The sequence below is a fragment of the Ovis canadensis genome, chromosome 9, assembly GCF_042477335.2.
Source record: "Ovis canadensis isolate MfBH-ARS-UI-01 breed Bighorn chromosome 9, ARS-UI_OviCan_v2, whole genome shotgun sequence".
Lineage (NCBI taxonomy): Eukaryota > Metazoa > Chordata > Mammalia > Artiodactyla > Bovidae > Ovis > Ovis canadensis.
Window position 1 is genome coordinate 18,060,426 of NC_091253.1, and position 13,291 is coordinate 18,073,716.

Below are 13,291 nucleotides of genomic sequence, written 5' to 3' on the forward strand. Positions count from 1 at the left end.
TGGTAAACTTTGAAGGACCTCTTTTATCCTTTCCAGAAAGGTAATGGAGTTCTCATTGGACTCCTGAGTTATTGGTGAGACTGGGCACAGTCCCACAGCTAATAGGCTTCCTTCTACTTTCAAGAGTGGACTTCCTTAGGAGTGAGTCTTTCTGAAGCTTGTCCTATCCAGTACTGTCGCAATCTGAAAGCCATGCATCCCTAGGTCAGGGTGAAGATTCCCAGGCAGGCTGAAGCATGACAGCCTGCTAGAGATCAAATCCCCAGGCAGGTCAAGGCAGTTTTGCCTCCCAAGAATTGGGTCCCTGGCAAGTTGTGGCATGTCGACCTCCTTAGATCCCTGGACTTGTGGATCCCCAAGCAGGTTGAGGTGTGACAACCTTCTGAGGACAAGACCTCTAGGCAGGTAGAGGCAAGTCTACCTCTTGGGACCCCCAGGCTGGAGTTTTGCATCCCCATGGTCTCCAGCATGACAAATGCTGGGTAGGATTAAGGTGTTGTCATTGCTGGTCTGTCCACCATAGATGAGAAAAGATATTATGATGTAAAGCAATCTGAGCCTATACCCTGAGACAGGGAACCTCATGAAATAGCCATAAGCCTTATCCTCTTATTGAAATGAGGGAATTCAAGTCACTGATTTGCTCCCCTAGTCCTCCATAAGAGTAGTTTAGGGTGTCTCCAATGGTAAGCATTTCATTGTCATAGACCCACTTTAAGGAATAACAGAAGTAATGACAAAGGAGTGGGCTATCTGGTCTTGTTAGGGGCATTAAGAATATTTTAATAATAAACAGAGTGTAGTGATGTTGCCTACATGGGGGCAGTGTCCTGGTTGTAGAAGTTAGGAAGTAGCTTCAGAACAAATTGATCAGAGGCAACAGACAAGGTGTTTCATAAAAGTGGAGTTGAGGTTTGATCCAGGGGTATGTTTGTAACTTTAGGATAAGAGTGGCAAGGTTTGGACCCAAACAGCCTGCAGGGAAAACTCCCAAAGTGGCAAATATTATCTCTGTAAGCCCAATTGCCCTTGAAGGGATGCCGCCAACAGATGGACTTCTAGCAGGCAGTGTGTGCCTGTCACCCAGCCTAGCAGGTTCACTGAGAGGTGCTGTTCTTGCACATGTTGTAGGAAACGTGGAAGATGAAGGCCTGCATATCTAGAGGGATTAGATATTATACAGTATTTCCCTCCCAAAGGCTAGCTATTTTCTGGTTATCCCTCCAGAAGATTGTAGAGGCAACATTTTGGGCCCAGACAGGGCTCAGGAGAAGAGCATGAAACAGGAGGGAAGGGGGCAGTGAACAACTTTTGAAGGAATGACATAACCCAAGGGCATAACATAAACCAATTAAAATCAAATGGGTCCAAGATGACAATTCAAATTCAACTAAACCTTGATCTTCAATCTGCAAGCAAAATGACACACCCAGGGGTGCTAGGACTGTCCCAAGGCACTGGCAAGAGCCTGAGGAGTGGGTGGTTCTCCAACTGTTGGAATTATCCTCCTACTCATTAGCATATAAAATCTCCTAGCTCCTGAAAACTAACCAAACCACATTCCATGACCACTGTACTTGCCCTCTGTGATGGCCCACACTCTTGGAGTGTGCTTCCCTCTCAATCCAAACAAATCTACCTCTTACCTATTGCTGTGTCTCTCACTGAATGTTTTGCAATGAGATATCAAGAGCCTGAGCTTCATTAGGTCCTTAAACTAGGCACCGTGGGTTTTGGCTGGGCTCAAGTCCTGGGAGAGAGGAGCTGAAGATTGGGAAGGAAAAACAGTGAGAAAAACATGCTGAGAAATCCCCTTCATGACCAGTCAGAAAATCTGCTAAACACCTGACCTGTACTCACAGTTCTCAAATGTCTGATACTTGGCATAAATAACATTAAGGACAAAAGAATCCCCACTACTTGGGCAACAACTTCTAAGTAGCCCTTGCCTGAGTGCCTAAATTGCACTCACTGCCACTCACCTATTTACACAGGGGGTTGAGGAAACAAGAAACGAGGAATTGTAAAGGAATTAAGATTTTGTTATTCATATGTCCTTCCAGTCATAGGCTCGAAGACCTACGTCCTACCTTAACCAGAGATCTTCTGGAATTTGAAACTGAGCCACATGAGCTTTCAGCAGAGTTTGTTTTAGCTGTCCTAGTTTCCAACATGCTGGGCTTCATGTAACTTCCACTGCGTTGGGTTTTCTTCACATTCTGCTTCCACCATGGGAGCTTTCACCAAGTTGAGCTTCTACTCTGCTTGGCCATACCTCGTGGGGGGTGAGCCTAGGTTGTTTCAGCCAGGTTACATCTGAAAAATGACACCATATATGTCAGGAGAGTGTGTAATTTCTTCAGTTCTGTCTCACCACAGCAAAAATTTGAAGTGATGGACAGACTAGTATTACAGCTCAGTTTTATTTGGCAAGTAAAGGAAAATACATCCTAGAGGCATGAGTGCAGGCCAACCCAACAATACAAAGAGAAGAAAGAAAGAAAAAATTCGATTTTCACTCCTCATTTTATATGCTTTTTCTCCTCCCTTGAGCCTGCCTTATGTAAATTGGGCTAGCCAGGAGAACTGTTTCATATGAGGTCCTTACTATGGTCTTTGGACTTTGCTTTGTTCTATTTTTGTGGGCTTTTCCCTTCTTTGTCTTTTAGCCATTCATTCAGCATTGGCCAGAGGACTGGAAAAGGTCAGTTTTCATTCCAACCCCAAAGAAAGGCAATGCCAAAGAATGATCAAATTACAGAACAATTGCACTCATCTCACACGCTAGTAAAGTAATGCTCAAAATTCTCCAAGCCAGGCTTCAACGATATGTGAACCATGAACTTCATGATGTTCAAGCTGGTTTTAGAAAAGGCAGAAGAACCAGAGATCAAATTACCAACACATGTTGGATCATCGAAAAAGCAAGAGAGTTCTAGAAGAAAACATATATTTCTGCTTTATTGACTATGCCAAAGCTTTTGACTGTGTGGATCACAATAATAAACTGTGGAAAATTCTTCAAGAGATGGGAATACTAGACCACCTGACCTGTCTCTTGAGAAATCTGTATGCAGGTTAGGAAGCAACACTTAGACCTGGACATGGAACAACAGACTGGTTCCAAATAGGAAAAGGAGTCCATCAAGGCTATATATTGTCTCCCTGCTAATTTAACTTCTATGCAGAGTACATCATGAGAAACGCTGGACTGGAAGAAACACAATCTGGAATCAAGATTGCTGGGAGAAATATCAATAACCTCAGATATGCGGATGACACCACCCTTATGGCAGAAAGTGAAGAAGAAGTAAAGAGCCTCTTGATGAAAGTGAAAGAGGAGAGTGAAAAAGTTGGCTTAAACCTCAACATTCAGAAAACGAAGATCATGGCATCTGGTCCCATCACTTCATGGTAAATAGATGGAGAAACAGTGGAAACAGTGTCAGACTTTATTTTGGGGGGCTCCAAAATCACTGCAGATGGTGACTGCAGCCATGAAATTAAAAGACACTTACTCCTTGGAAGAAAAGTTATGACCAACCTAGATAGCATATTGAAAAGCAGAGACATTACTTTGCCGACTAAGGTCTGTCTAGTCAGGCTATGGTTTTTCCAGTAATCATGTATGGATGTGAGAGTTGGACTGTGAAGAAGGCTGAGCACCGAAGAATTGATGCTTTTGAACTGTGGTGTTGGAGAATACTCATGAGAGTCCCTTGGACTGCAAGGAGATCCAACCAGTCCATTCTGAAGGAGATCAGCCCTGGGATTTCTTTGGAAGGAATGATGCTAAAGGTGAAACTCTAGTACTTTGGCCGCCTCATGTCAAGAGATGACACATTGGAAAAGACCAATGTTGGGAGAGATTGGGGGCAGGAGAAGAAGGGGACGACAGAGGATGAGATGCCTGGATGCCATCATGGACTTGATGGACGTGAGTCTGAGTGAACTCCGGAAGTTGGTGATGGACAGGGAGGCCTGGCGTGCTGTGATTCATGGGGTCGCAAAGAATCAGACACGACTGAGCGACTGAACTGAACTGAACTGATTCTGGACTCATTTTTCCTATTCTAACTACTGAACAAAATAATAGATTTACTTAAGCTGAACAGGATAAAATAATAAAAGGAAAAAGAATAATTAAAAAAAATGAGGCTAGTTTAAGAGACTTCTAAGATAATATCAGTCATACAGACATTTGCATTAAAGGGTTCCAGAAGAAGAAGAAAAAAGAGAGATAAAGAACTTATTTGAAGAAATAACTGAAAAAATTCCAAATCTGAGAAAAGAAACAGATACCCTATCCAGGTCTAGAAAGCACAGACTTCCAAAGAAGATAAACTCAAAGAGGTCCAACCAAAACATTATAATTAACATGACAAAATGTTTAAATATATACTTGATAAAATTAAAGATAAACATTAAACACAAGGGGAAAGCAAATAATTTTTTGCAAGGGAAACACATAAGACTATTAGATTATTTTTCAACCTAAATTCTGCAGATGAGTAGTGAGTAGCCTGATATATTTAAAGTGATTAAATTAAAAAAATAAAATAAAAATGAAAACCTACAACCGGGCTTACTCTCCCTGGAATGCTAATATCACTCAGATTCGAAGAACAGAGAAAAAGTTTTACAGACAAATAAAATCTAAAAGTGTTCAGCACCACTAAATTGGATTTATGAGAAATGTTAAAAGGACTTCTCTAAGCAGAAAAGATCACAACTAGAAATATTAAAATTATGAAAGAAAAGTGTCACTGGTAAAGGGAAATATATAGTAAATGTAGCAGACCAATTATTTCTATAAAATTACTAGGGAAGCTTAAAGACAAAAGAAGTATCATCATCAATATATACAGAAACCTTGTGGTAATCACAAACCATAAATCTACAATAGATGCACACACAAATAAGAACAAGGAGTCCAGGCATAGTGCTAAGGTCATTTTCAAATCACAAATATTTCAAATCACAAAGAAAATTATCAAAAGAAGACAAGCCAGAAGCAAACAAAACAAAACAAACAAACAAACAAAAAACCTAAAAACAAACAACTACAACAAAATGACAAAATGGCTATAGGTAAATAATTACTAAATACTTTAAATATAAATGGATTTAATGCTTTAATCTAAAAACACAGACTTGCTGAATGGATACAAAGATAAAAATCATATTTATGCTGCTTACAAGAGACTCAGTTCAAATCTAAAGAAACAGGGACCTGAAATGAGGGGGTGAGAAAAGGCTTTCTTATGCAAATAGAAAGACAAAGAAAAGTGTGATAGTAATAATCATATCAGACAAAATAGACTTTAAAACAAGGGCTGCAATGAATGAAAAGGAAGGTCATTACATAATGACAGGGGACTAAATTAAGAAGATATAATGACTGAAAAGATTTGACAGTTGTAAAGATATATGTCTGCAATATAAGAGGAATCTTCTCCAATGGCTCAGCAGGTAAAGAATCTACCTCTAATGCAGGAGATACAGGAGACAGGGTGAAAGGTTGTTGTTGAATTATGCAATGAAGCCAGGATTCTTGGCCCCCAGAAGAGAAGAATTCAATCTGGGGACAGATCTTGATCACTCAGAGCTTTTGTGTAATAAGGTTTTATTAAAGTATAAAGGAGACAGAGAAAGCTTCTGACATAGGTATCAGAAGGGGGCAGAAAGAGTACCCCCCTGCTAGTCTTCAGCTGGATGTTGCATAGTCAGTAGCAGTCTGTTAATGAAAGAAAGGAATGTCTTGAAACTCAGAATGGCACCAAGCCCCTCATCCATAAGATGCATTTTGGGATAATCTTGGCACCAAATGGTTCATGGTTAATCACCATAAAATGATTAACTTGAATCTTGAAGAAGGTCAGATCACCATACAAGTAGTTTCATTTACATAGATTAGAGGAACAGTATCTGAGTATAACTGGTTTGTCAAGTAGGTTCTGAGCAAAGAGGGGATACCAACTTAAAGACAGAGTAGGGGTAAATGCATAGTACATTATCATAGCTTAAAACAAACATTTCCATAAGAAAAAGGCATTAGTTATCTCTAGGTTTGAGAATAGTTAACTTCAGATGAAACCAGTTATCATTATGGCAACACAGTATTTGAAGAGAAACCTCCTTTTCAATTTGTATAGAGAAGGAAAAAATATCGCTAGTTTGTTTCCTCCTGCCTCTTAAGAGAGATATAAATGTCTGACACTTGCAGGCTATTTCCTCCGTTTGGAGACCCCTGGCCTTCCTGCCTGTTACCCTCTCATTCCCCCCTTTTCTTTTAGGAGAATTATGTTGCCTAGGGAAAAGGGGGGAGAAGGCAATGGCACCCCACTCCAGTACTCTTGCCTGGAAAATCCCATGGAAGGAGGAGCCTGGTGGGCTGCCATCCATGGGGTTGCTAAGAGTCGGACATGACTGAGTGACTTCACTTTCACTTTTCACTTTCATGCATTGGAGAAGGAAATGGCAACCCACTCCAGTGTTCTTGCCTAGAGAATCCCAGAGACGGGGGACCCTGGTGGGCTGCCATCTATGGGGTCGCACAGTGTCGGACACGACTGAAGTGACTTAGCAGCAGCAGCAGGGAAAAGGGACATCATTCTCATTCCATAACTGCTTCCAAGCTGAGAAGGGGAGTTGTCTCTAAATTGGTGAGGCAACATATTCTCCTAATCCTCATATTGAGGCTATCTGATCCAGGGTCCCTAAATAGTAGTGAGAGGAAGCTTCTGCAGTAGCAGGAGTTTGCACAACCACTTGTAACTTAAAAGCTTTTATGCGGCTAGAAACAAATTCAGTTATGCACTTACAGATGCAGGGAGCAAACAGCAAAAACAAAACAATCAGAATTATTGTAATTAAGATTGTTGTCCACCATGGGGAACTAGTTAACGTCTCCCAAAGTGAGGCAATTGAGGTTTCAGGAGTATCCATGGCCCCAATCAACTTGTTCATGTGTTTAGTAAAATGAGTAACCTTCGTGCTCATATCAGGTATGTATGTACAGCATTGGGTATTAATAATAGCACACGTTCCTCCTTGCACAGCTGTCAGGATATCTAAAGCCAATCTGTTTTGTAAAACCAACTTTCTAATTTGTGCTTGTTCAGCATTAAGAGCTGAAATAACCTTTTGAGAATCTTGTAATGCCTCTTGAGTAAAATTAGTCAAAGCATCCACTCGTAGCATAACATCTGTAGTTGCCAAAGAGGGAACAAACACTGCAGCCAAATAATCACACTAGTGAAATACAAACCTTGCCCACCGAGTTTTAAGGTGGGGTAAATAAGCAGGCTTTTCTGGAAGCTCTGAAAATATTAAGCCATGATTAAAGGCTAGACCCAGGGTGCATCTCCCTATCCAACCAGGGGGAAGCCATGTCCATAGGTAAGAGCCACATATCCAATAAGTCCTATTTGAAGCAAGCCAGGGTGACTGAGATATTCAGTCCCAATTAGTGCCTGGCCAGACAAAGGAAGGATTGGAACTGGGGTTGGAAAACACAGGAATGATTACATTGCATATTTCCTGAGGCAAAAATCCCAGTTGTTTCCAATCATTGTAATTAAATTGTTGGTTAACTTTTGGGGATGGCTCTGTTTGTTCCCAGCATATAGGGTCAGTAAATATTAAACGTCCTTTTTGCAGGGGTTAGCCATATAACCTCATCCCATATTTGATACACGTCAGGTAAAAATCCATTAGATCTAGACCTATTTGCCTTATGTGCAGCAAAATAGTCATTGAACAGAGACAATGTATAATCAAAATAAAATGTCACATTATGTCCATAAAGTACAAAGTGTTGCACCAGTCCATTTTAGGGTTGGTAGATGTCATCAGATGAAGAAGAGGCATCACATGTGATTGTTGTTGAAGGTATTCACAGACTTGGAGAAAGTATTTTCCTTGAAGTGGAGGTGTCCACCACGGGAAGCCTTTCACTGATGAAGAGGAGAGTGCTCCACAGACCCAGCAGTTAGACCAATTGTGGAATGCAGTGTAGGAGTGAGCCCAGGACAGGAAGGATTGTCTTGAGGATCAAATGGCAGACATAGGATATTTGGAGTCAGCAGAAGTAAGCTCACATAGGTTATCAGGCCCATCTGACAAGTACAAAGTCAGAACATAGAAAGTAAAGACATAAAAAGATGTCACTTAGTTTTGGTCAGGATGCTACCACTTAACTCGAGTGTGATGTACCCACAAATCAATTCCTGGCACTTTGACAGCTGTGGGAGAAGAAAGAATAACCTGGTAAGGGCCTTCCCAGAGGGCCTCGAGGGATGGGCTCCCAGATACAAATTTGTTTGTTTGTTTGTTTTATTAGGACCTCAGTTCTTGGCTCAAATAGAGGCTTGCTTGACTCAGAGGCTGGGTCAGGAGTTGTCTCCCAGATTTCTGTTAATGCCTGTTGAAAAGCTGAGAGCTGATTTTCATAACTAGTTAATTCCAAGGCTTCAGTGTCTATAACAATGTCTGGGCGTAAGAAAGGCCTTCCTTAAATACATTCAAAGGCCAACAGTCCCTCCTTTTTAGGGGCAGTTCGAGCCCTCATTAAAGCTGTGGGTAGGACTTTAATCCAACTGTCCTGTGTCTCTTGAGTTAATTTGTGCAGATGTTTTTTGATAATGTCATTAGCTTTTTCAACCTTTCCTGAGTATTGGGGTCTCCAGGAACAGTGTAAGTGATATTCTATTCCTAGAGCTTTAGATACCCCCTGAGTTACAGCAGCTTTAAAGGCAGAGCCATTGTCACTCTAAAGACTCCGTGGCAGCCCAAACCTGGGGATAATTTCATGGTAAAATATTTATAAACTCCTTAGCCTGTTCATTAAGACAGGGAAAAGCCTCAATCCATCCAGTAAAAGTATCTACCCAAACTTGTAAGCAGTAATATCCATTAGCTTTTGGCATATGAGTAAAATCAATTTCCCAGTCCTCTCCAGGATACTTCCCATTTGGTTGTAATCCAGATTTTGCTAGCTTTTCAGTCTTTGGGTTATTTTTCTGAAAAAAACCTCTCACCTTTTGATAATATTCTTTAAAGTTTTCATTACATTTTTACCTTCAAATGAACGAGAAGCCATTTGGTAAGTACTCTCTGCATCCAAATGAAAACTCTGATGTAAACACTTAAGACTTTTCCACTGAGCATTTTTAGAAATTATTAATTGTCCATCCTCAGACTGCAACCATCTTTTTTCAGCAATCTCTGTTCCTCATTTTTTATATCATTTTAATTCTTCCCCAGTATATTGTGGTTTTTCCTGTTCCACAGGACCTGTCCAGATCATAGGCGTCTGAAGTGAAGGGGTTTCCTAAAGTGCCTCTTTTCTGGCTTGACAGTCAGCCAGCTGATTACCTTTGGCTACTTTACTGCCATCCCTGCTGTGTCCTCTGCAATACATAACAGCTACTTCTTTAGGACAATATATAGCAGTTAAAAGTTTTTTGATCTCTGTGAAATGCTTAACAGGTTTTCCTGTTGCTGTTTTAAACTGTCTTTCTTTCCATATTGCAGCATGAGCATGTAAAGTCAAATAAGCATATTTAGAATCCCTGTAGATATTTACCCGCTGCCCTTTGCTTAAATCTAGAGTTTGGTCAGAGCCACAAGCTCCGCTAACTGATCACTGGTTCCCTGGGAGAGAGATTTTGCTTTCAAAACCTGTTCAGCAGTCACAACGTCGTAACCTGCTTCACGCTTTCCATCCCGAACAAAAGAACTGTCATCTGTAAATACTTCCATGTCAGGATTGTCTAACGGTGTATCCATTAGATCTTCCTGAGCTGCATAGTTTAAAGTTAGAAATTGGGAACAATCATGATCAGGTGTTTCATTTTCTTTTTCAAGAATGAAAGTGGCAGGACTTAAATTTCCACAAACTTTGAGCTTAGTTACGGGTCCTTCTAACAACTTTGACTGATATTTAAGAAGCCTGCTGTCTGTCATCCAAATATTAACCTTAGAATTTAAGATTCCACTCACATCATGAGAAGCAAGTACAGTAAGGTTTTGTCCATTAATTATCATTCAAGGTTCAGGCGCTAATAAAGCTGCTGCCCAAATTACTCTTAGACAGTGGGGCCACCCACATGAAATTACATCTAATTCTCTGCTTAGATAAGCAATAGGTTGCTGGTGAGGCAGTCGGGGTTGTGTCAAAACTCCCAAGGACATACCTTTTCTTTCAATGACAAACAAAATAAATTCTGACCCTGTGGGCAAGCTCAGAGCTGGAGCTTGCAGGAGAGCAGTCTGAAGAATCTTAAAGCCATTTGAGTTTCTGGAGACCAAATCAGTTTGTCAGTTTGGGCTTGCTGAGTTTCGGCTATAAGTTTATATAAAGGCCGGACAAGTTCCCCATAACCCAGAATCCAAATGCGACAGTAACCTGTGATTCCCAAAAATCCTTTCAATTGTGTTAAAGTCATAGGTAGAGAATGATGTAGTATAGGCTTAATTCTCTCAGGGCCTATGGCTCTAGTCCCTTCTGATATGATTAGGCCCAGATATCTAACCGATTGTTGACAAAGCTGAGCCTTTTCTCTTGATGCTTTGTAACCACAGCCTGCCAGACAGTTTAAGAAATCTTCTGAGGCTTGCGAACAAGCTTCCTCTGTCTCAGCACAGAGCAAAATATCATCTACATATTGTAACACCACCGCTTCAGAGCTATTAAACCTTTGTAGATCCCATGACAAACTTTGTCCAAATAAGTGAGGACTGTCACGAAATCCCTGGGGCAAAACTGTCCAGGTTAACTGAGAAGCTGGCTACGTAGGGTCTTCAAAGGCAAATAGACATTGATTTTTCTTCCGCCAAAGGCACTGAATAGAAGACATCTTTCAAATCAATTACTGAGAAATATTTGGCTCACTCAGGAATTTCAGCGAATAGAGTATAGGGATTAGGCACCACGGGGTGTAAAGGAACTACAGCCACATTTATTTTACGTAAATCTTGAATTAGTCTCCATTTACCATTTGATCTTTTATACCCAAAATAGGAGTGTTGCAAGGACTTTTACAAGGGATTAATAGTCCCTGCTCCTTTAAATTTTCAATGATGAGTTTTAACCCTTCCTTAACCTCAGGTTTCAGTGGATACTGCTTCTTATGTGGAAATAAGTGTGCGTGTTTGAGCTTGACAACAGGAATAGCATTTTGTGCTCAACCCACAGATTTTCTATCAGCCTATACTCTGGGATTTACATTTTGTTCAACTAAAGGAAGAGAAATGGAGGGCTCTATATTCATGAAAACAGAGGCATGGACCTTGCTCAGTATATCCCTCCCCAAAAAGGGTGAGGGAGATTCTGGCACTATCAGAAATTCGTGTGAAAATAGCACAGAATATCAGTTGCAAGATAAAGAATAACTGAAATAATACTTTTTGGCTCGTCCAGACAGTCCCATTATGGAAGTGAATTGGGAAGAAAGTGGGCCAGGGGCTTCAGTAAGCAGAGTAAGTTGCCCAAGTATCTAAAAGGAAATCGATGGATTGTCCCCCCACAATTATTAATACCAGGGGTCCCTCAGGTGTAATTAGGATGGGAGCTTGTGTGGGGACCCCTGGGCACATTCAGTCCTGATTGTCTTGAGAGTCTGACCCTGGAGACCTACACCTCTGAGGGCAGTCTCTCTTCCAGTGTGGTCCGTTGCAGACCAGACATGGAGCCGGGGCGGCTTAGATGCCTGAGGGTAATCACACTTGAGGTACCCCTCAAGCCCATCCCTTTTCACCTGGGTCCTTCTGGGCATCTTTCTCAGGCTGTTTAAGAAAGTTTTTCATAGTCATTGCAAAGGCTTCTGCCTTTCCCTTTGTCTTTTTTTTTTTTTTTTTTTTGCCTTTCTTTCTTTTCCTCATATTCCCTACCATAATAGACTGTCTGAGCCAGTTGTAATAGAGTATCTAAAGACTGATTTGGTCCATACACACATTTTAACAGCTTACGGCAGATATCTGGAGCCGACTGAGTGAGAAATCTGTCTTTTAAGATCACCTTTCCTTCTTCACTTTCAGGATCAATCTCAGTGAATCTGCGAAGGGCTTCTCTTAGTCTATCTAGGAATTTACCAGAAGCTTCCTTCCCCTCCTGTTCTATGTCTGCTAATTTGCCACAGTTTAAAGGTTTAAAACATGCCTGCTTGAGTCCTTTAAGAATACATCTGACAAAATGACTCTGATCCCATCTTCCTTTAGCTGTGTTGTAGTCCCAGTCTGGTTCTGTAGTTGGCATCGCCTGGTTCCCAGTGGGGAAGGCTGCTATCTCATCCTCCCTCTTCCCTACTGATTCATTACCAAGCCATTCATCTCCATAACCAACTGCTTTTTCCAAAACTTGAGTCTTTGAGTTGGGAGTCAGCATTATTCCCAAGATATAATCACATCCTTCCAAGTAAGATCATAAAGCAGAGTAACACCTTTAAAAGCTCTAATATATATTTTCTGGGTCCTCTAAATGGTCTCCCAGATCCTCCTTGATTCTTTGTATTTCTTGATAAGAAAATGGCTTATTAACTCTCATAGACTGATTATTTCTTCCAGTGGGTGTTTCATGAAGAGGCAACAACTTGTGTGGCTGTTCCTCAGTTGCTATGGCTGCTCTGCACATATAACCCCAGAGATAGATTGGAGAAACCCGTTTTTCTTTTTCTCTTTGTCTTCTGTCCTCCACCTCATCTCTTACTTAGATGGTCTGAGTTTCTACTGAAACCAGAGTAGTCTGAGGTCACACTGAGACAGGAGTTGTTTGGACCTCCACGTGGGCAGTTTGAATCTCAGTTTGGGTTTCCACTGAGACCAAAGCAGTTTGAATCTCAGTTTGAGTTTCCACTGAGACAAAGGCAACCCTTCTGAGGTGGGTTCTCTGGCTTTCAGTTTTCTCAGCTTGGAGCCCCGGGTACAGGGGCAAAGTAGGAGGACAAGAGGGAGCTGAAGGCTTCACGCCCAAATCTATACCCTTAGGACATAACTTTGGCATATTTCACAGAGAGAAAAAGGACAACGCATATGCTACCTCTACCAACTTCCTTTGTTCCTTACAGAACCAGTCTAATTGTAAAACAGTATTATACTTAAGAGACCCTCCAACTGGCCACCATTTGCCATCCTCCAATGGATACCATGGCCATGTAGTATCACATAGGAAGACCAGGTGTGTCTTCTTTAAGCCCTGGGGATCAAATCTATCCCAGTTTTTCAGGATACAGTTCAAAGGAGTGAGGCTGGAATTGTTAGCTCCCATCTGTAAGAGAGAAAAAAAAGCGAC

General features: G+C 41.2%; 1 pseudogene; it reads right to left on the reverse strand.

The window, feature by feature from the left end:
* Window positions 1–6,690: 6,690 nt before the first annotated feature.
* LOC138446045 (endogenous retrovirus group PABLB member 1 Env polyprotein-like) lies at window positions 6,691–8,120 on the reverse strand (annotated as a pseudogene).
* Between the last annotated feature and the right edge of the window lie 5,171 nt (window positions 8,121–13,291).